The sequence below is a fragment of the Colossoma macropomum genome, unplaced genomic scaffold (assembly GCF_904425465.1).
Source record: "Colossoma macropomum unplaced genomic scaffold, Colossoma_macropomum, whole genome shotgun sequence".
NCBI lineage: Eukaryota > Metazoa > Chordata > Actinopteri > Characiformes > Serrasalmidae > Colossoma > Colossoma macropomum.
In genome coordinates this window covers 15,659,848-15,683,994 of record NW_023494806.1, presented here as the reverse complement: position 1 = coordinate 15,683,994, position 24,147 = coordinate 15,659,848, and positions in this window count along the sequence as shown.

Genomic DNA, 24,147 nt, shown 5'->3' with positions numbered 1-24,147 from the left:
TCTCTCTCTCTCTCTCTCTCTCTCTCTCTCTCTCTCTAATTGTTCTTTATTTCTTTCTAATTGCTTCATTCAGTGTTTCTTTTTTGTTTATTTTATTCATTCATCCACTAGATTCTTACTTTCTTTCTTTCTTTCTTTCTTTCTTTCCTTTTTTCTTTTTTTATTGAACTGCTTTATTCAGTGTTTGATTTTCTTTCTTTATTTCTTTTATCCACCCACTTGTTCTTTCTTTCATCCACTTTTTCTTTTTTCACTCTTTATTTCTTCTTATCTTTTTTGTTTTCTTTTTAGCGTTATTTTCTTCTTTTATTCAATCTTATTTTCTTTTTCTTTCTTTCCTTCCTTTTTTCTTTCTTTCTTCCTTGCTTTATTCAGTGTTTCAATTTCTTTTATCTGTCCATTCTTACTTTCATTCATCCACTTTTTCTCTCTTTCTCTTAGTCACTCTTTATTTCTTCTTTTATTATTATCTTTCGTTTTCTTTTTAGCATCATTTTGTTCTTTTATTCAATCTTTCTTTCTTTCTTTCTTTCTTTCTTTCTTTCTTTCTTTCACTTTGAAATCACAGGAATGATTCGGACTCCACCGATTAGCTGCATAATGTTAGGTAATATGTATTCATAAATAAGGACAACTGTTCTTCATTTATGGCTTAGCAGCCCCCCTGGAAGACAGTAGGCTTTGTGTGAACACGGTGGGCAAAACTCATCACGCTGTGTTTGTGTGAGTGTGTGGAGAACCTGGAGGTTCAAGTTCTTTCTACAGTGTCTGCGTGTGGAGAACCTGGCAGGTGAAGTTCCGCACAAGTGCATCTTCAGAAGACCTTAGTCAGAGCATTTCTGCACATATTGAACAGCTTGTCCAGGAATGGGTTAATCTGCACCTGTTTCCTTTAGATGCTATGAGGGGCTCCTCTTTGTTTCCTAAATGCCATTTCTTCCATTTTTATTTTGATCATTATGTTCTAAAGTTCTAATTTCACATGGAATAGGACAGAAGGTCCTGGCATGTTTCTATACTTTCACATCATTTTCTTAGATAATAAATCCTTCTTCAAATCCTCAGCATTATTGTGCTGGACTTCAGTTCTTGTCTGTTACGCCACAAAACTCAGGCCTGTGGCTTCTCTGCTATGTAACCTGTAGTGTCTATATAAGTGCTGTTCCCGTGCCGTTTTAGAAGTGTTTCTGGACTGTGAGCACGCTCCTGTGGCCTGGACAAAGAGGCCATGCCATAAACAGCATCTTCCCTAAGGATGTGCTGAGGCTTTGCCTGCAGGCTGACGCTCTGATTGATGTTGTGGGGATAAATGGACCACACATGAACGTGATGGAGGAGCAGCAGGTGTACACAGACAAAAGAGAGAGCTGAGCAACAGCCTGGGCCAAGGGAGGGCTTCCCCTGCACTGAGTTAGACAGTCTGTGTAGTCTGTAGTATGCGGTCAGGGAAGCTGCTGTATCGAGGGCAGCAGAGATTTGCTTAGTAGCTCTTGTGTCGTTTGCAAGCCCCACAGGCCCTGCCCTACTGCCCCCCCTCCCCACTTCCATTATCCCTTTGTACTTCAGCTGAATGTATGAGCACATATGGCTTGGAGCCTTATCTATGTTTGGAGCATTGATTGAGGGATTGAGAGAGCGGCAAGTGAAGCTAATTCACTGGGGATGGGATTAGTCTTCTTGTGGCTTCTCTGGTTTCTTTTAGCACTTTTAGCAGACTGTAATCTGTAAAGTGGTGCAATTATTATACACTTGGGATGCATGACCAAAATAACCAATATCCAGTCACAGCTTAAAAATTAGTTGTTAAAATTAAAGTCAATAAGAAGCTGAAAACAATGCAATTTCCTTAAATATCGTAGTGTTTTGCTGAGTGTTTACGATGGAAGATGGAAGGGTAAGTGAAATATGGTGTCATTGGTTAATATAACACTGATGTATGGTGGTGTAGTCAAAAATCCATTTTTGAGGTGTCCAAAAGTCATTACGTTTTAGTGAAGGAGTACAGAAACACTGGATTTTGTTTTTTTTTTTTAAATACGACAAGTTGCACGAACTAACATAAATGGTGAAAAAAATGGTCAGTTTTGTTTCTGGTTGGCTTACAAAGTCTTCATAAAGCTGAAAGTTATGCTAAAAATCTGGTCTCTTGATCTGGCCACAAAGAATTGCCTTAGTCAACCAAAAGTTGATTGTTGTTCAATTGTTGACAAAAAGTTGAGTAACCAGTCCCCACCACCACAACGCAATAAATGGATAACATTAGAGTGTATAGAGTAAATAACATTAAAACAAAATAGTATAGAACGTAAAACTACTAATGTAAATGCATCACATGGACAGAAGTATGTGGACACCCAAACCTCACATTCATGTGTTTTTTGAATATCTCACTCTAAAACTAAAAGCATTAGTAGTAGGTAAAGTAATATCCTCTACTCTTCTGGGAATGTTTTACATTAGATGTTGGGTGGGAGGATTTTCTCCCATTCAACCACAAGAGCATTAGTGAGGTCAGACACTAATGTTGGGTGATAAGACATTACTCATAGTTAGCTTTCTAATTCATCCCAAAGGTATTCATTGAGGTTGAGATCAGGGCTCTGTGCAGGCCAAGTTCTTCTAAGCAAACTCAGCAAAGTGTCTCTTTATGGAGCTTGCTCTGTCCTGCTGACCTTCTTTAAACTGCTGCCACCAAGTTGGAAGCACACAATTCTCTACAGTGTCATTGTGTGCTGTAGCATTAGGGACCTAAATGATGAAAACAGCCCCAGACCATTATACCTCCTCAACCAAACTTTGCCAGCCAACGTGTGCCATTGTGCATGGCTTGTGTGCAGCTGCTTGGCCATGAAGCTCCCAATGAACAGTTCTTGTGCTGACATTGCTCTACCTAGAGGAACACTGAAATGAGTAACAGATGTTTTTTATGTGCTATTTGCTTCAGTGCTAGACAGTTCTGTGAGATTTTGTGGCCTACTGCTGAGCTGACGATGCTCCTAGATGTTTAGATGTTTCCACTTCACAATAACAGCACTTACAGTTGACCAAGTCAAAAGCTGGTGAACTGACTTGTTATAAAGGTGTCATCTTATTACAGTGCAACATTGAAAATGACTGAGCAATGAAATATAGTCATATTGCTTACTCATAATGTATATTTGATTTTATGCACCTTTTAGCAATGAATGTACCTGTAATAACTAAATCCACTAATTTAAAGAGTTGTCCGTATTTTGGCCATGCAGTGTAAAAGCCTATATTTCTCCCTAAATGCTGTTGATAATGATTTTATCACACATATTAAGGTTGGTCTGCTGAGTTTCTTTCAAAACAAAGTTTTTATTTTTATTTTTATTTTTTATTTTTTTTACAATTATTGTTTTTCCTATTCTCCACTCTACATATAAATAAAAGACTAAAGGCATGGACTTCAGGTGCAGAAAGGTCTTCAGACTTTGGCTTGCCAAGACGTGTTCTCTGTCAGAATATATTTTTGTAATGAATGACGCAAACCTTCGTGGTCCTCAAAAAGAAATTCTGAAACTGAGCTCACTTTCAAGTTTACATTAGTTCCGGTCTGGTTCAAATTTCCACACCTTCTGAACTGCCATAGCAGGGTTCCAATCTGGATCCCCTTTTCCCACCAGACTGGGGCCTCCGCTAAAACAAAGTGCCCACGCATGGAGCTGGGCTTGCAGAGGGAATGAATTCAGCTGGTCAAAAACACTCCACAAAGACTCCACACCCAGAGCAGAATGGGGACACAGTGGGAATGTCCCACTGGGCTGTACTGTGCGTACTGTTGTTGAATACACGGAGCGCAATGAAAGACCTATATGATAAATGTTTAACGCTTGACTCCTGAAGATTTGTCACTGTCGGTTTTGGAGGTTTAGTACAAAATGTATCACATGCTGTGCTGGGCCACTTACAGCTGACAACACTGTCTAAAAATGCTGCTTTTTATATCCTTTATTTTGACTGAAATGAGAATTCACAAAACTACTTTGCTCTTTTCAGCAGTGTGTCAGTAAACAAGAAATAGCAAGAAATTCTAAAACACTAAGGGTCGGTTTCCCATATAGGGATTAAGCCTAATCTTGGACTACATTTTCCTTTCTGTGGAGAATGTCTGTTCAGAATGGTGTGTGTTTCAGGTCTAGGCTTAATCCCTGTCTGGGAAACTGATCCTAAGCAAAGAAGTGAAGACCAAAAAATAACTCATTATACATGACTTTACTGTTTTACATAATTCAGTATGAGCAGGTCTGAGACTAAGACAGTTTTCACCCAAGTTTGTTACAAAATTGTAGTGTGGACAGTGTTACACAAAAGTTTGGCTGCCCCTGGTCAAATGACATGTTGATTTTCTAACTGAACATAAGTCACGTCATTTACAGAGGGCACACTTTTGCACATTGTAATGCACAAATACCTTTTATTGAATTTAACATATTGGGAAAAAATACAAGGTAAATTAGGGCCCGTGCAAAAGTTAGCACACTTCATTATGTTTTATCTTTAATTTTTTCCAAGAAGTTAAACTCGTCAAATAAACAGAAGAAAATGCAATACTTCAGTTTGTTCCCTGTAAAGGATGTACTATTATTTTCAAATATGTAATTTGACCAGGGGCATCTAATCATTTGCATATGACAGTACATATGGTAAATCAAAAGAAGAAACATGGGAGATGAGAAGGAAAGAATGAAAGGGTGGAAAGTCGCTACGGGAATTGTAGGCCGATATTGTTGTCTGATTTTTTTTCTCACACAGATATCTGCTGATACCGATGCATAAACATTCCTAAAATGTGGGAAGTGGGACTACATCTACCTAGATTAGCATTACTGAGAACTGTAACAGTTTTTTCTGTAGGTTTAAAATGCAGTAAAATAAATAAATGCAGACATCTTAGCACAGTAGTCCAGCATCACCTAAACATTCTGCTTTCCAGATTACAATAAATACATCATCAAATATCGATACATACATTCCAAGCTTGTTTAAAACTTCTTCCAAATAAGTTAGTCTTAAGCAGCTGCTACAATGAAGTGTTTCAAAATGATTTGAAAGATTTCTCTAAAGACGGGCTCTTCAAGACTTCATTGACCCATTTTAGAAAGAACAGTTCCACATAAAAAAATCACTACAGTAGCTAGATATCATTTATTGACTTAGTTATGACTGTTCTTCTGTCTACCGTAAAACCTGTAGCTGACACATACTGATGATATTGTTCATAAAAATTTGGTAAAGACCAGATGTATGTATGTGTGTGCTCAAGGTTAGTCAAGGCATTGGACTGTTTTACACTGTTCTACAACATCCCTAAGATTTGACCATTTATCTCTTGGGAGGCTACCTGGGTGCTTGTTCAGTCTCTTCTTATCTCAAAGCTTGACTACTGTAGCCTGCTACTAGCTGGTCTTCCTAAACGGGCCCTTGCACCTGATCCAGAATGCAGCAGCACGACTTGTCTTCAATCCTCCGTGTTAACTCGTGTCACTCAGTCACTCTACTGCTGCGCTCCCTTCACTGGCTTCCTGTAGCTGTAGAGTTCCTCACGGTCTTCAAACACAAACTGAAAACCAATATCTATGTGAAACACTAAAGTGAGCACTGATCTAAGAACTTATTGAAATGTGTTGTATTGCATTTGTGCTATGTTTACTATGTTTCTTTCTAGGTATTAGCCCAGGCTTTTGTTTGTGGCAGTGTCTAAGTTCAGGGGTGGTTTGGACTTCTATTTGTACCAGCTGGGATACATTCTCTGAGTAGACAAAGCACTTTTGGAAGTCACTCTGGATAAAAGAGTCTGCTTAATGCCGTAATTGTAAAACATGGTTTAAAAAATTCAGTGTTCATTGATATAGACGACTAAATGTATGTGAAGCCTCAGTTGCTTTGATGCTAGGAAGTGATAGTTATTCACATAGAGCAGTCAGTGTGCAGTAATTGATTGCCTGACTATCAGATTTCACTTGTGATGTATAAGGAAGACAGACACTATGTGCGTAACAAGGTTATGTCATCTTGGTAGTGCAAGTTCTTGCCTGTTTATTCCTCAATCATATAGGTCTGTAATTGTATATTTGATATTTACACCTAACCAACTATACTCTTGTAAAGGGATGTCACAAGTAATCAGTTCAATTAAATATATAAATAAAAAAAAGTGATCTTTTAAAATGTATCTTCATATGAAGCAGCAGCGATTAGTTGGCTTTTTTCTTTTTAAATTGAAATTCTAATTCTTTTCTATTGTTAGGCCTGTTTAAAGTAATTATAGTAATAAGTTCTATTTATATAGCACCTTTCACACTTTGCATTGAGAAGCAAAACAACAACGCAACATCAAAAAAATAAATAAACATAAAATATGACTTGGAGAAAGAAGAATAGTATGCAGTAAAGAAAACTCTGCTTACTTAATCAATAATCAGTTGATTACTTAATTACTAATCAGTAGTGACAGTATTCTTATATAATATATTGAAAGTGCAGACAGTGTTATTATTCCGATCACTGTGTAGTCTGTTTGACCGGTCGTCGTGGTCTCGCAGTGCTGGGCTGACGTATTGTTCAGAGTATCGTGTTTTAGTAGCTGTTTGTTCTGGACTTGCAAGTGGGACTGTTCAAGCCTCAGTCATGTCCAGCAGCAATCCTGAGGTCTCTCTATTTGTCATATGGTCCGCTACGAGAGAGCCAAAGAGTTCACAAAAAATGTTGACGGTCAGCATGCCACTCACTCATCTTTGACCTTTCTTGAACCCCAGCGTGCACTTTTATATTCTCACACACACACACACACACACACACACACACACACACACACACACACACACACACGCATGTCTGTCTCATTTCGTTTTGTCTGTCTTCTTTCTTTCCCTGAGCATCTCACTTAATCTCAGTCATGTGCAGTGACATTCTTTTTTCTTTCTGGTTTCCTTGTGAAGCAGAAATGTTGCCTTTCTGTTTGGTGCTTATGTTATGTTAAGCCTCGGTTAAAATGATTTACACAGTTTTCTCCTTAATCTAAATGTGGTTCATGTGCCAAGACATGTTTGGTGTCTGAAGGTTGTTTATTTAGTTTTGCACTGAAGGCCAATGAAGGTGACATGAACTGGAAGCTTACACTCATCAGGTAGCGTCATGCAAAGTACGGATACACCAATATAAGAATTGCTTATTTTTTGCTATTTCTCATGTACATATCTGCCAATGCTGATACTAGAGATGTGCAAGGGAAAGATCGTTTTGATGTTTGAGTTTCTGTAAGAATTCGTAAATGGATAACTGGTTAACCGCTAGGAAGGATATGGCTGAAAAAAATCTAGGCTTACTTTTTTAGGTGACCGCACTGGTGTTGCACAAAAGCATAGCAGCAGGCAGAGGAATACATGTTTTATTATTCGAGATCACCATTTATTCCCAGCTTGGTCATGCTGGTTGACCAGCATCCGAAAGACAGCATATGCTGGTTTTGGTGGTGATCAGCATGCATACTTCCATTGCTGCTAAGTACCAGCATCCAAAAACACAACATTTGCTGGTCCTGTGCTGGTTTTTCTAGCTGAACAGTGTCACTTTGGATGCTGATAAGGACCGGTTATCTTCTACACAAGGTATTTCCTCCTCAGTGGACGATGCTGTTTGTCAGAGAAATGTATTTTCATTGTTTTTGGACCAAGCTAACATCAGCTACACTACCAAAATGTTTCTTCTGTTAAACGTCTAACAATATATAGAACCATTTTCAAAAACATTTACCGCACATTCTACATCAATTTCTAGAAACCTTTCACGATGCAAAGAACCCTTTAATCATGCAGAGGGTTCTTTGAGTGTTCATGCTTCTATATAGAACCATTTTCTTTAATAAAGAACCCTTGAATAACCATCTTTTTTAAGCATCTAGAGTATCTAGCCTTGTAGTGACATAGCTGTGCTATCTCTGTCTCTGCCTTCTCAGCCACATCCTTAACATAGTATGACCATATTTTGTTTTTCAAATATGAGGACACTGGGGGCAGAACGCTGGCATGGGGCAGTCTGTATAAAGTAAATGTCAACATGAAAGCGAAGCCAAATCCTGAACATTTTAGGCAGTTTAGGAGGTCCGTCCAGATACTTCTTTATGTCCCAAAAAGAGGATGTATGGTCACTCTACTTGATAAGACGTCCTTTGCAACAGACGTGCCTCCAGATACTTGTATTTTGGAATAAGAACGTATAACACAGCATATTTATTCATCAGTACAAGCAAAACTGTCTCATTTCACTGATTTGTTAGTCTGTATATGAAGGGTTTCATTGAAAATGCATTATAGGCCACTTTAAAAAATGTTCTTTTTTTCATTACATACTTTGTAGAGACTGAACTTTACACATACAAGAAGGTTCAGATCAATTAATGATTAAGATCAGTAGACGGTTTATTCGTTAACAACAGCTGATATTATTTTCAAAAACTCATTATATCCAACATTATTATAAGTATAATGCATATCCAAATAGTGAATCCAGTAATTGAATACTGGCACATCAGACAGTTAACTGAGTACTCAAGTGCTCATGCACATCCCTAGCCGATACATAAACATTTAAAAAATGTAAAAATTGGGGCTTGATTTAACCTGGATTAGCATTACAGTGAAATGTAATACCTATTTGAAGAAGGAAAATGCAGTGAAATGAATTAAAGGCAGTTATTTTAGCACAGTAGACCAGTTACGCATTAACATTCTGATCTTCTGAGTACAATAAAAAGGTCATCAGATATTGGTTTGAAATATCGGTCAAATTTGAACATCGATCTCATGCCTATTTTTGTATTTCAAAGAAATAACTGCTGATTATGATTCCGATATTATCGTGTACGCCTACGGCAAAATGCATGCCTAAATCATCATACACTCGCCTTAAACAGTGTCGAGTTGTAAAGCAATCTCAAATAGACTTGCTTATGTGGATTCAGACACAATGACATCCTGTTAGCTACAAAAATGGACAAAGATAACACAAATTTCAAGCCTCAAGATGAGTTATCTAACTTTATGGCGACGAGAGCGCTTAAGCCCATCAAACAGAGAGGTAGAAAAAATATTATCAGTGAATTAAGATTATGAAATATATTTGTTTTTCCATTTTATTTTTGTTAAACTCTAAATAAAAACTTTTAAAAATAAGTAAAAAAATTAAAAAAATGGACAAGCTGCCCCTGGTATGCGACTTATGTTTGTCTTTTAGACCCCAGACATGTCTTGGCTGATCGACTACATTTGCGGTAAGGGGAAAATTGTATAAATTTGATTGTTTGCCAAAGTATCGCTTTAAGGTTGTTTTTTTTTGCTTTAAAGTGCTGTACATCAGTCTGAAAGCTATAATTTCAGAACTGCTAAAATAACCTTAAACCTCTCTTTTTTCCCTCCTCCTCTGTGTTTGTGGTTTGGTAAAATAACTTGGTCCCAATAAACAAACTTTATCTTATTTCTCTGGAGCACTGAACCCAAACTATGACCTCGTCTTTCATCTCCCAAAGCCTTGGGCTGAAAACATCGAGGGTGGAATCAAGCTGCGCCCTCTGACGCTTCAACAGCCTGCAGGTTCTCCATCAGCCGCGATCATTTTCAGCATTCAGTTATTCACAATGGACACGTTGGGCATGAATCCATACCACAAACTATTCTGAAGATCTCTCTCATACTTCTGGGAAGACAAATGTTTCTTTTTTTCACATTCTTTGGTATGAATGTCCAAAATGTACAGTTATGTAAATGTAAAAACATTACAAAGGCATCCACGGTTTAATGCGAGTTGACTTTTGGGGGGAGCTGAAGATCGAGAGGAAATTCTTCTTCAAGCGAAAACAGTAATCTGAGCTAAAACTTTTCTTTTAATATTTAAAATGAAGGTTTTTAAAGAATTAAGTTCTTCTGTGTATTTGTTTTGTTTGCTTATCTTCTCTAGTGGGATTACATGTGCAGATCTTTTTTGTCTGAAGGTCCTCCATCAATTGTGACCAAGGCCTTCAGGACCTTTTGTGGAAGTTAGTCTTCTGTAGAGCAAATCTATAGAGCCTTGACTGTTGTATCCCTCCATCTGTGTTCTCTCATAACCCCTTAATTATAAACTTTTAAGATTTTAAAAAGATTAAGATTTAAAGTCTGGGTCTGCTTCTTGATACTTGCTTTTGTTTGCTCATCTATCTAGTTCTGGTGGGATTACTTCCGCACATCCTTTGCCTTAGGGTCTTGTTAGTTTCATTGTGAGCACAGCAGTTAGGTGGTCTCTTTCTGGGAGTTAATCCTTTAGGTGAAACCAACAGGTTTTGTCTTCTTTAAGATTTGCGACTCAGGGGTTCAAACCAATAGAGCATGACTTGTTGTATCCCTCCCTTGATTTCCTCTCTTAATTCCCCACCACAGGGAATAGGGCCTTTTCTCTGAAACCATGAAGTGGTTAGGGGCAGTTTTAGTGGTTGCAGTGTCATCCATCTTCAGGCCTGTAGTGAAATCTTCAGTGATCTGGACTTAAGTTTGTCCGGTCCAGTAGTTAGTTTCAAACTACTTGTGCTAAATTCAGTTGAACCACCGGTCTGTAAGTAGGAACTAAGTAATGCGCACACAATGACAAACACTAAATAGTGTTGCTTTAACATGACAGGGACAGTCAATGAACATGTTGCCATGGAAACACGGACACCAGACTGTGCTGGACTTTTGCGTTTCATCCAGTTTAGAAGAGAATGATGTGTCCAAGTTTGTTTTTGCAGTTGAACTGAATAAAATGGGATACTTACATCTAGTTTGATTTACATACATTTCTTTTATATTTCACATCGAAATGTGCAGCTTTTTGTAACAGTGTTCAAAGCAGGAGAGTTTCTGTTAAACCGAACCAGCAAAATGGCAGAATCAATCAGGATTTGTTATCTGTCGAGTCTGCTGAGCGACTGCCATCCTGATCTTTCACTGAATTGGAACTATGGATGTTAGCTACGGACTAACTGAGCTGAAGCCGATGGTTTCATGTTTGGAGCTGAAACTAAAACCATAACACATGTATATTTGCAAAATACTGAATTTAGCGATTACCCTTTTTTGTTCAGGTAAATGCTTTAGTCTTCTTTGTACTGTTTATAAGATTCCCATTGGTTTCACTAACACTCATACCTGCCAGTGTAAGTATTTAGTAACTAAGCTCCACATAACTAGTTTGTGTAGCACAACCTGGAATTAGGAATAAGTAAACCTGAACCTGCATGTTATAACTACACTCTCAGAAATAAGGTATGAAACAGTCACTGGGGCAGTTCCCCTCTTGTCACTGGGGTGGTACCCTCAAGAGTACATCTCAGTACCTTTAGTCAGGGAACATAACTGTATCATAATCCATTGAAATTATATTTTCTAAGTTGTATTGACTCCACACACCCCGTCTCGTCTCCAGGCTTTTTAATTTATTGTTCTGTTTTAAAACTTTCAGTTATGAAAAGATACAAATACGTACTATTCCACTAGGAAAACTTATTTAAGGTTCACAATTGGACCCTAAAACCACTGTTGTACCTTTGAGGGTACATTTACATTGTTTGTACCTTGATGAGTGAAAAGTGTACAGAACCTTTATTTCTAACAGTGTATGCTACATTTGAACTTATATACAGCTTGTGCAAATAACCTCTGGAGATCTCTCTGAGGGTAGTTGGAGAAGCCGTCATTAGTAGGCCACTAAAATGAGACTGTTATGAAGCCATAGGCTTTCGCTACAGGTTGCCCACTCTCCTTCCTTTGTTTGTCCCTTTTCGACTGTTTCATGCACAGTCTCTCTGTTTCTCTCTCTCTCCCTCTCTCCATCCTTTCTCTATGGCTCTTTCTTCTTCCCACCACCAGCAAGGTTCCTCGCCATTGTGTTTCGTCATGGTGAAAGAATTTCTGAAGAGGTGGGAATTGAACTGAATCCGGGATCATGCAAAGACCTTCGCTGACCAATGAATGCGGAATCTAGTGGCGCCGCTTCTTCTAACAAAAGCTAACAATACCGAGATGGTGGACGTCTATATCTATTGAAAGGGTAAAGCCAGCGACGGCGCTTAGTCAAACTGAACTACAAAACGGGTCATGGTGTTTCGAAAAGGCGCATTGAAGGAGAGTTCTGCTTAATTCCTCGTTTATGGAGGGGTTATCCTTGCCTCTGATTCTGGAGACCATTGAGCGAGTTCGGGGATTTTTTTCCTCGTCCTCAATCCAGCCATCTGTCCCAGGGCTGCCAAACTCGGCAGATTGAAGAGGCCAGGACAGGAATTTCCCACATCTCTCCTCCGCTAAAAGGGTCTTGGAGGGGGACGGAGTGAGAGAAAGAGACCTATCTATCTGAATGGGGCGTTTGATTTGGGCTGCTAGGAGGCTGGAGTTCTTGCATGCGAAAAAAAGAAGAAAGAAGGAGTCGGGGGGGGGGTGCGTTAGAGAAAAGCGAGAAAAAACAATGTTGCGAGAAAAGAAAGAGCACAACAGCGAGCCTGAAAAAAAAAAAAACGTCCGTGCACATTTTTTTGTGCGTTGGTCAGTGAATCGAGAGTCCGCTTCTACGCCCCTGCCTCTCTTTCTCTCTCTCTCTCACACGCACACACTCTAACCCTTGCTTCTGCAAAGAAAGGCAGCTGCAAAGAAAGGCAATTAGCATTTCAGCCAGGCTCTACTGGCTATATCTGATGAAGTAATAAAGCTTTATAATTTGCGTTTTTTTCCTTGCTCCAGGCCGCCATTCGAGAGGCTTGGCCTTGTTTAATCCTATGAAAGTACGTTTTCTTCTCCCTTCCTGACATTGTTCGCCACAATAGCTAATCAGTCATGGAGCTCCGTGGCCCCCAGGAGCATTTGCAATGTGAAATTCAATGGGATCCTTTTTCTTGTGTTCTCCCTCCACAAATTGAGTGCAAAGAAAAGTCATTGTGTTTTTCGGGAACAAGGATGTGAGATGCCGCTGGCACAGGCCGAGTCGGGCAGAGAGCAGGCCAGGGACAGTAGCTTCAAAATATTTTCTTCCTCTGTTCCCTTTGTTCTTCAGCCAATCCAGTCTTGATTGGCATTCTGTTCTTACGGAGGAGGTGAAACGCTCGGTTAAAAAAGTACCACAAGACAATACGTGACTTTTTCATGCATTTCTGGAAGAGGACTTCTTGTTCTCGTTCCTTTTCTCCTTCTCCTTCCTTATGCCCCTCAAATAGAATGGCATCTGCTCCCACTCGAACCTCTTCAGCACCCCTCATTTTCAAACACACAGATGCACAAAAGTGCGCTCACAAACACGTTTTTTTTCGCCTGTGCTCTAATTCTAGGTTCTCTATGTCTTCCAAAAATAAGAATGCTTTGGGCAGCACTTGCCAAATTAGTGTCTAAACGGGGTTTCAAAAAAATTCTCCTGCAGTTTAATGATGTATGTTTTAGCCGTAGTCACTTATTAAATATCTTAATTTCCCAGACCACAAGATGTCCAGGACAGCGGCTTTCCTAAAAATACTTTAGAGGCAACATGAGTGGTAATTATTGGCTTCTGAGTCCTCCATATATGGCGACTGTGAAGGTTCCCAGAGCCCCCCTGAAAGAGGCTGGTTACTGAGGCAACAGAGCATGTCATGAGAGGAAATGAAAGCGTCTCACTCACATTCAATGTAAGATTAGAAAGCAAATATGTTTGTATAGCTTTCCTACTGTAGATTGTCACCTTTCCACTGAGGATGCAGCAAGGTGTGTAGATATGCATGGCACATTGCACAGGTGGAATTCAAACCTGAATGGTTCCCAAGGCCTCGTCGTTGTTCTTGTTGCAAAAGCTCAGAATGAAAGCTTCAGTGGAGCATCAAGATGCCAGTGACCTCAGTAACTCCGTCAGACTGTCTTTGTCATGTTTATAGCCCTTGGTTATGTGAGTCTGTTTATTTCTCATCAATTACTAATCAATGTGATGCAATAGCAAAGATAAGGGTGTTCAGCTACTTTGGAGTCAAACAGCATCTGATGGCATCAAGGATCAGCTTTATCCAAGCATAACCTTGAAAGACCTTTTGTAGGGATTAACCTCTGGAGAACCTCTCAAGCTAGATTCCCTGCAGCAACAGGGCTGCACTATAAAAATCTAAAAATATATAAAAATATCTGAGTCAGTTATCAACCTGGCTGGCATAACCTTGAAAGACCATGTTTATTATTAATCTCCATGGTCTCTAACTAAGATACACTTGATACTGTAGCAACAGTGTTCCGCTTAGGATATCTAAGCCTTATTCAGTTTTATCCTGTCAGTTTTGCTCATTTTAGCCCCTGGACTTGCAATTTGAGTCGTCAAGGATCAGCTTTGGCCAGCATATTTTGTAAAATCCTATGGAATAACCACTGTAGTCCCAGGCTAAAATACATTTAATAGCAACAGTGTTCCACCATGAATATCTAAGCACCATTCAGTTTTATTATGTGGTCTGTATGACCACTGGCCATCTAATCTGAGTCATCAAGGATCAGTTTGGTCAGCATAACCTTGAAAGACCTTGCTTATAGATTAACATCCTTAGTCTGTAACTGAAATAGAGCAACAGTGTTTAGCACAGGATGACTAAAGAATATTTCTCAGATTTGCAGGTTTGTTTTGGTCTTTTTGACCACTGACCATGTAGTTTGAGTCATCAAGGATCAGATGTGGCCTGCATAACTTTGAAAAAACTTTGGTTATGGATTAACCTCTGTAGTCTCAGGCCAGTCTCAAGTGTTCTACGAAGAAAATCACTGTGGTCGTAACAAAACCTTGTATCTCCAAAATGATAACTTTACAGGAGAAGCAAAAAATGTACTTTACTTTTAGTGTAAATCAATGGAATCAGATTTTTTTCCAGGTAATTTTGGGCCGTTTCTTTTGGTCCGTTCTTTATGAAATGTACACACAATGTGAAGGGCAACAGGCATTTTCAATCTTTGTCAAAAACTGGAAAACGACCAAAATGGAGAAGCGAGGTTTTGTTCCAACAGCAGCGATATCCAAGCACCGTTCACTTTTTATCTGTGATTCAGTTTTATTCTGTTTAACCACTGACCAACTAAACTTAAAAGACCTTCTCTAGAGACTTACTTTTGTAGTCCTAAGCTAAGATACCCACAGGAAAAAAAGAATCAAATAGAGACCTTCTTAATAACTCTGTACTTTCTCCTAGACAACAGTGAGATCGGTTGGAGTGATGCTATGGATGTATAAGCATTCCGTGCTTGTTCCATCTGTTTGACCATTATAGTTTGGTTTTTCACTAATCTGGTGAACCAACCACCTGTCTCGGCGAAAGTTTTGCCTCATTTCCCTGCTGTAAGAAAAAAAAACAGCAGACGCTCTGATCGCCGCACTTGGACAAGTCTCTCAAGAGTGTAGAGGTTTTCAGTAAGTTCACTTCCACAGGCACTTTACGTGCTGTGATCTGCATGAACGCCCGCTGCCAAAGCTTACCGCAGCCTCATCAGACAGGTCTTTACAGAAGTGGAGAAACCATGAGATTAGAACAAGCCTGTAATTTGGACTTTGCAAAACGCTGTCATTAAATCACATTCACAGCATGGTGTGACTGAAATACTGTTATTCTTAATGGCATTAGTTCTTGTAAACGGTAGGGTAATTGCTGTGCGAGAAAGTCTGAAATCCTTCCATTTGTGGTATCCTGTGTGCACGTGGATGAAACGTGTTCGACTGCCATGATGTCAGAGCGCTTCGTCTTACATCACGTTGACACGCTGACTGGAAATAGACACACACTGAAGTCAGAGAGCGTAATCTTGCATCTCTCTCTTACAAACACACATACACACCATCCCTTCCTGAAGTCAGGAGCGTTGTCTTGCAGCATACACACTCCTGGTTGCTCAGCACTGGCTGTGAAGTCTTACTAATTGAATAATTGATGTAAAGACTACGGATCCTCCTGCACCAGCAGGGGTAACCCAAGAGGCAGCCGCCACGCAACAAGCTCGTAACCAAACACTCCGTCACATCTCCGGCTGGCCGATCCAGTGTAATTGCTTAAGTCTCAGTTACGCTACGGCCATCGCTGCCATTTGAACCTGCTGCCAAGTCACCCAAGAGGGTCGTGAGGTCAAGGCCTCAGCAGACTCCCTTCCTCTAAGTATCAGGGTGGCTACATTTTTATAGCTTATAAATTCAATCCCGCTAGAGCTGCCCATAGTGGTGATTTTTTTCCCCTGCAATCTTTGATCTGCTAATCCTTTGAATTAAGCAGCTTAATTACCATCGACAATAAAGAACTAAGGCCATTGTAATCAAGTTTCCTGGCAGGGGCATGCAGGCATTTTTATTAGGGGCGGTAATTCCAGAGTGCCGCTACTGAATAAGAACGAAGATATAAATCTTCAGAGGCATTCATCCACGGAAAGTGGAGGACGCAGAGTGGGCTTAGAGTGATCCGAGTGGCTGCACATGTGTGGCGGCAATCTGTTGGCTGTCAAGAAAGAGAGAGACAGTCAAGCATACAACTTTGAATAGACCCCCTTTGAGGCTTGTCTTTGTTCTACAGGAATAGCTGGACAAAATATGTATACATATATGTAGATGTTTGACCAAGTAATTTTGAGCCATTTCTTTTGGTCCATATATATATGTGTGTGTGTGTGTGTGTGTGTGTGTGTGTGTGTGTATATATATATATATATATATATATATATATATATATATATATATGAACTACATTTTTAACCATGAACCTCATATTCGCATCTATTTCTCATTTTTTTGACTGTTCATCTATTTCTCATTTTTTTGATCCTCACAGTTGCTAAAAGCCAGCCAATTAGACTATAGTAAACAGCTCATGCCATCTGCCCCCTCGCTTTTGAGAAACAGACAGTATCTTGACCTCACTTGTTGGCAAAACCATCTCAGATCATTTGTGCATTCACACTGAGACATCTCCACAATAGACCATCCTGGGCGAGTCAAAGAGCCAGGCTGCAGGTTCTTGGCTGCTCTATGGCCTCCTGGTCACTGATAAAACATTTGGTGTGACTCTGGCCAGTATGTCCTGTGGTGGGCTGGCAGAAGCTGAGGAGATCCTTGCAGGGTCTTTCTTCATCAGTGTCAAGAGGCTCTGGAGAAGCTCCCATGGTGACCTCTCGGATGAATGATAGCTTACGCATCTCTGAGATCCCCCTGTTCAGGGCTTGGCACAAGAGGGACCGTCAGGAAAGTGACAAGATTAAAACTTTTAGTGATCTTGGCATGATATGAATATGTGGCACCGTGAGACTTGAAGGCCGCTTGACATTGAGAACATTTGAAGCCCGCTTTACTTATTTCATTGAAGTTTTCACTGAGCAAGTTCAAACTATGTTATATATTATTTTTATTCAGACAAGTGAGCATAGATGGAATAGTTCCACACTTAAAACAGCACAAGCAAAAATTTCAAATATATGAGACACATTAGTGCTGACTAAGCTGAGCTTATTTTTATTTAGCCCATTATCAGGTGTTCAAGCACCATCGGTCTGTTTCATGCATTATGTTTAATTATTTACTAATTTATTTATAGCAGAAAGTTAATATAGACAGGTGATGGGATGTCAGCTGCAGTGAGTGATCAATATTACGTTGGAGATGGAGTTATTAGAAGGGGGCGTCCAGTGAGACTGCTGAAAAGTAATCTAGCACAAAGTGTTGGTGCAGTGTAGTAGTTTTCCATCTGTGCTGTAATGTGTATTAGAGTGAGGAAGTTCCCAGCTCCAGGGGAGATTCACGGCTGAATAGTGGGCTTTCCCATCCACTGTCCACGCTTTGTCCCTGCTCCCCATGGTCCGGCCAGTCGGCAGCCGCTAATCCTGTTTTGATAGCCTTCACAATACCCCCCTGAGCACTGAGCAGCCGTGCATGCCTCTCGTCATCAAAACAAATGCACACACACTAGGGCTTCACAGTATAGACACAATGGCAGGTTGTGATTTAACATATTTTGATTGCGAAATAGCTTGCAATATATTAAAATCACTTCCGTGAACCTTTGACGTGACATGACCCACGGCCTGCATTATTTAGACCAAAGTTAGTAATGTTTGTTAGGTCATGTAAACATCTTGATCATCCAAACACCTAAAGAACATTAAAAGAACTGTTGTTGGTCAGGATGTTAATAGTACACAATAACACATTCAGTAATTCTTTAGAGGCTCGATGTCACCGTACGCGCTCCTGACCATATCATGGATATCATTAGTACTAAAGGAACACTGACTTTCTAATGACACATGTAGTTAGAGAGTAAAATTAGGCATGTCTGTTACAACTTAAGTCTCAGAAAAACTAAACGTTGTGATGCATATTGTTTGTCATGAAAATGTCTTGACATATTGTGATATATTTTTGCCCATGTCTAGTTCTGCAATATCAGCATTACAAAGACTATTATTAGTGATTAGCATATGGATAATGTGCAGCCCCACACTCTAAAAAATAAAAAGGGTTTTTTTGCATGATGTCATAGAAAAAACACTTTTGGTTCCATAAAATCCTGACAGTGGATGGTTTTTCAGAGAATCATTTTCATAAATGAGATGTGTGAGGCTAAAGAAACCTTTTAAAGGTTCTAGGGACCTTCACATAATGTTGATGGTTCTAGGAAGAGCCCTTAAAAAACCTTTATGGTATTCTTCACACTCAAAAATCTACTTTTCAAACATGGTTCTTGCAGGAACCAAAAAGAGGTTCTTCTGTGGCATGAATCAAAGAAGCTTTTTTGGCACCTTTGTTAAGAGCACGCACTCTTAAAAACAAAGCTTGGATGTACATTTCTGTATATTTGATATGTAAAGAATGTGATCTAACAAAGTCGATAATTCATAGATATTTAAATAGTTTGTCTCACAAGCAACGTTTTTAAACAAGTTGCATTTAAACATTACAAAACAATATTAAGCGCTTACCGATCTGACCTACACACTGAATGAGTTTGTGCATCTTTTATGCAGTGATAGAAAACATGGTAGCACACAGACAGCTCTGACATGTTTCAGTGTGGTCAACATGAACACACATGCACTGTGTCCATCGCCAAATTCTCAAATGGATTGCGATGCTCAGTTCAATAGGGTTAATAGGTATTTACCTTTATACGTGAAAGTTCTTTAAACTTTAGGTTTCTTCATGCTCACAATTACAACAATGAAAAAACGTCCTTATAGATGCATCCCTTGAAAGGTTCCTTAGAAATACAAAATTGGTTCTTTGTTTTGAAGGTTCACCAAACCTTTACATGGTTCTTTGCACTCACAAATCTTTTCAAACTTGGTTCTAGAGGGGACCAAAGAGGGGTTCTTCTCTGGCATCACTCAAAGAACCTTTGTTGGCACCTTTGTTAAGAGTGTACACTCTTAAGAATAAAGGTTTCTTCAGTAGTTCTTTGCTTGGATGTTGAGTTCAGTTTATTTGATATGTAAAGATTGTGATCAAACAAAGACATAAATTCATAGATTTTTATGTAATTTGACTATCAAACTACTTTTTTTGAACAAACAAACACATCAGTAGGAAGATAAATCAGTCTTTAGATGCATTTAAACATACTTCGATTAAACAAAACAATAAGAACCAACTGATCTGAACTGAACTTGCTCAGTTGCTACAGTGCATCCAAAAGTAAAGGAAGCCTCGTATTCAGTGATAGAAAAGCTCCGATTCTATATGCAGAAATGTTCCACTGTGGTCAACATGAACATAGACGTGCTGTCTCTCCCTAAATCACCACATTCTCTGAATGGATCATCTGCAAAATGCTCATTTCCATACAGTTAGTTGGTATGGAACCTTTACATTATGTGAAAGTTCTTTTAAACTTTTTAAAGGTTCTTCACGCTTCACCAAAATAGATCCTTCTGTAGCATAGATCGTTCCAAATAACCCTTTTTGCACATTATTGTTTAAGAGTTTAATATCGTCCCTCTCCATCTCTTCTCGTCTTATTCCGTCATTTCCTTTCTCTCCCTCAGGCACATCATGTTGGGACAAAATTTCAGTAAATCCTCTCCATGCTTACTGCTGCAGTTCTTCCTCTCTCTTTTACAATAAAAGTCTTCCACTAGTTCCGAGCTCACCCTGACTCTCCAGAAAAAGGACCACTACGCTAATCTAGCTTGGCACCTTGATTGATGAATCCCCCTCTGCTCCAAACACCCTCGCTGCCCAAAATAACCCCAAATGATCTAGCAGGAATGGAACATATGAAGAAGTGGATCTTTCCAAGCTCCAACTTTCCTAAGCAATCTCCCTTCTGCCGAGAAAGAAATAATTAAGAAAGAAAACAAAATGACTTCATTCCATGTACTTCTCAACCCTGTAATTTGGCTGTAATATCTGCAAAAAAAATGGCGCAAAAAAAAAGAACGCATGCGGTCATTTGTACCAAAAGGAGCGCATGACCTAGGAGATGCCCACAAATCAGCAATGAACACACCCACAAGTTGTTTGTTTTGTGAGCCATGACAACTGCTCACGAGTCACCGAACGTCAGAGAGAGAAAGAGAGAGCGAGAGAGAGAGACAGACAGACAGACAGGCCTGGTCATTTGTCCCAGGCCTGAGGCAAAACCAAAGAAGCTCAATGGCACATCAGGGCATTATCAGCATCCCATCAAGTCACATACAAACATGCAGTGACATCATGTAGCTTTGCATGGATTTATTCCATCAAAGAAATAAAAAGGAGACATTGATTTAATCTCAGCTATGAGCAAATCTTCCCTTAATGCATGATGAAACTCAGAAGTCATTAGGATCAGCCTGCAAACTGGGAAGATGATGGTTATAACACTCCAGCTTTGTGTCAGCATTTGCTACTAGCCCTGCATGTTACATCACAGTTCCAAAACGATGCTTAAAATGCTCCACTATTAAACATTTTACTACCTTTCCTATTAACTGCACTCATTAAACTCACTGATTTATGATACCATGTTGTTACAGAGACAGATACTTAATACTGCAATCGCAGTAAATCTGCTTAAATTAAGAATCTCTTTTGTCAATGTGGAATTCCACTTTATCTATAAATAGCAAGATACTATTTAAAAATAATTACATTATTAGTTGCATAATTACATCATTTATTAAGTGATTGATAGTTGTAGTGAATTACTTACACATGCAGTACATTCTATATTGATAGGTTGGAGTCTGCCTGCACTTCCATCTCCTCATGATGGTGGAGTTGGTGCACTCATCCAACACCTAGCCTGTCATTAACCCATTGATGTAACATAGTGATGTAACGTGAGCATGGCTGAGAAATCCACCCCCCCCACAAAAAAAGTCAAAATAAGCGTGTAGATGTCTGTCGCATGTGCAGAGAACACATTACATACTGTTAAAATAAGCATTAAAACGCTTCCTTTAGCTAACAATAGCATTTTGCAAACTAGCTTGTTTTGCTTGTGTTATCGATTATTAGAGGTGAAAAGCAATCACTGCAGTGGACAAATGTGAAGTGTAATGCGTATGTGGCATTACACTTCCATATTGACATACAGAATACATGCCAAAATAAAAAATAAAAAAACCTCTGTTACACTGTTTTCATGTCGCTTGATCTCTTATTTTGGACAAATATATTTGCCTCTTTAAAATGCAACCAAAACAATGAAATGCAAGACACACATGACATTTAAACAGTAACATGAGGAAAATGTACCAAAATGAAAAGATCCATTACACTGAGTGCATTTACATGCACTCAGTAGTCCAACCATAATCAGATTTCTGCAGTTATCTGATTATTCAAGTGATCATGTGAACAGCATACTTTGATTTTTTAGATCAGAGTAAGGTCTGAAAATCTGATTCAGAAATCCGATCAAGAGATCTGGATTTTAGCTCAGTAATCAAGTGTCAAGTCAAGTGTCGAGTGACTTGAAAACAATGTGACAGAGGTTTTGTTTTTCATTTTCTCACATATTTTGCATGTCACTACGGAAGAGTAATGTCATGTGTCCGTAGCATTTCATGGTTTTTCACTATAATGATTGCTTTTCAACTTGGCATGAATTCCTTTCCATAGAGGTGACCCACAAAGTAAAAATCCTTCCCAGGATATTGTTCAAACTGTACACCTCTGCTACTGGATTGAGCTAATTATAGAAGTCAGGCAATGGAGCAAAATCCTGGGAAGGATTTTTACTTTCTGGACCTGTATTTTCCAACACTGGTGATGCCAATTAAGAGCATCACATCTGATCTCAATCAGAAGATCTTCCAGAAAGATGACTGTCCATCACCTCACTCAAGACATCTCACCACATTTATTCATCCTGTGGATAAACGACACTGTCACACTGTTACAACCCCAATCCTGAGTCCTGTCAACTGGCATCAACACAAGCTTACAAAAACACCCTCACCTCTCAGTCTGGAAATTAGATGACTTATTCACATTTGTGACACCCCCAGTTTGATGTGAAATGATTCATTGTATTCATTGTAACTTATCAACTCTGATTTCTTTACAGTGGCGGTGATAGGAACCCGTCGTGATGTCTATAACAAAGATATACGCATTTTATTTACCGTCCAGAATGAGCAGTGAATATATATGTGTCTTACTTGTTAATCTGATAAAATCATTTTTGGGATATTATTTTGTCTTACAGTGACCTCTCCACCATGAAGGTATTAAAAGGTGTATATATATTTTAGACCAAAACCTTCAAAACTAGTGTAAAACAATGACATTGTGTTTATAACCATTCCATAACGTTTTGTGAGGGAGCTTTTAGAGGCAATGAACTCTTCAGATGTCTGGTTCCTATCACCACCACTATGAACAATCTGACTCGATAAGTTTCTCTGAAATGTTTCACATTAAACATTCTGAATGACTTTTTTTGACAGCTTTTTAGCTTTCTTTTATTAATCTGGAACACATTACCCTCATTTTATACATCTCTCTGTAACCAAATTGGTTTGATATTACTGTAAACAGTGATTCCAGTCTTTTGAATGGTAGAATAATTGTATAAGACCTTTCTTCTGCTGAACTCTAAACAGGTTCATCCAGCTCTGTCAAACTGTTATGCTCACCAGTCATGCTTTTGTGCAAGAGTCAGCATCGCTGTCCAGACTAACAGCAGCCACTCTGGCTAGCCTTAGCAGCGATGCCTTAATGCCCTGTACTGTAGGACATTCACTCCAGAACAATAGTCATAATTAAGTCCTGCATTGATTATGAAAAACTCAATCAACTCATCACTAATGACTTAAATTCACTGCCTTTACACAAATCAAGTTTCTTCCATTAAAAATAAAATAGACAATACTTGTAACAAAGTCATATTGTACTGCAGAAACTTACAGAGCCCTGCTGGTGACACACTGTATAAATAAAAATAATGCATTCCCACGGTGTATTAACGTGTGGGAACAAGATCCTAAAGCGTGGCCATGAGTCAGTAAAGTGTGGGAACAAGATAATTAAATAGTGGCCACGACTTAGTAAGGCGTGGGAACGAGATCATGCCTTGTTAAGCTGTGGCCAAGGCTTAATTATCTCATTCCCATGCCTTACTAAGTTGTGGCCATGACCTAATTATCTTGTTCCCATGCTTTACTAAGTTGTGGCCATGCATTAGGATCTCGTTCCCACGCCTTACTAAGTTGTGGCCAAGACTTGTTTGTTGTAAGTGTGCATATGTACTCAGAAGAGAGGGAGTTTTTAAAAACAGCCCGTTTCTGTTATGTTTTTTATTACACCGTCCTGTTTGTATTTGCCTGTAACGTCAACTTAAACGTTATAAATATTGAGTATAATACATTTGATTAAGTATCTTGCTTTTACTCAAAATGACTGTTGATGTCTTAACAGTTTATTTTTGAATTAGTTTCAACTTTGATCTTTGATTTTTTTTTGTAGTATTTATGTTAATTCTTTAAGATGTGTAATTAGGTTTTACAGTGTAACAAAAGTGTTGTTAAACAAAATCCAATGAAACGAACACAAAATATAACCAAGCTTAAAGAAAATCACTTAGTGATTTTGTTAAACATAAAATGCATAAACCAAGGTGTAAAGAAAGAAGAAAACAATAAAAGTAAAGAATAAAACAGCAGCGTCTTCACT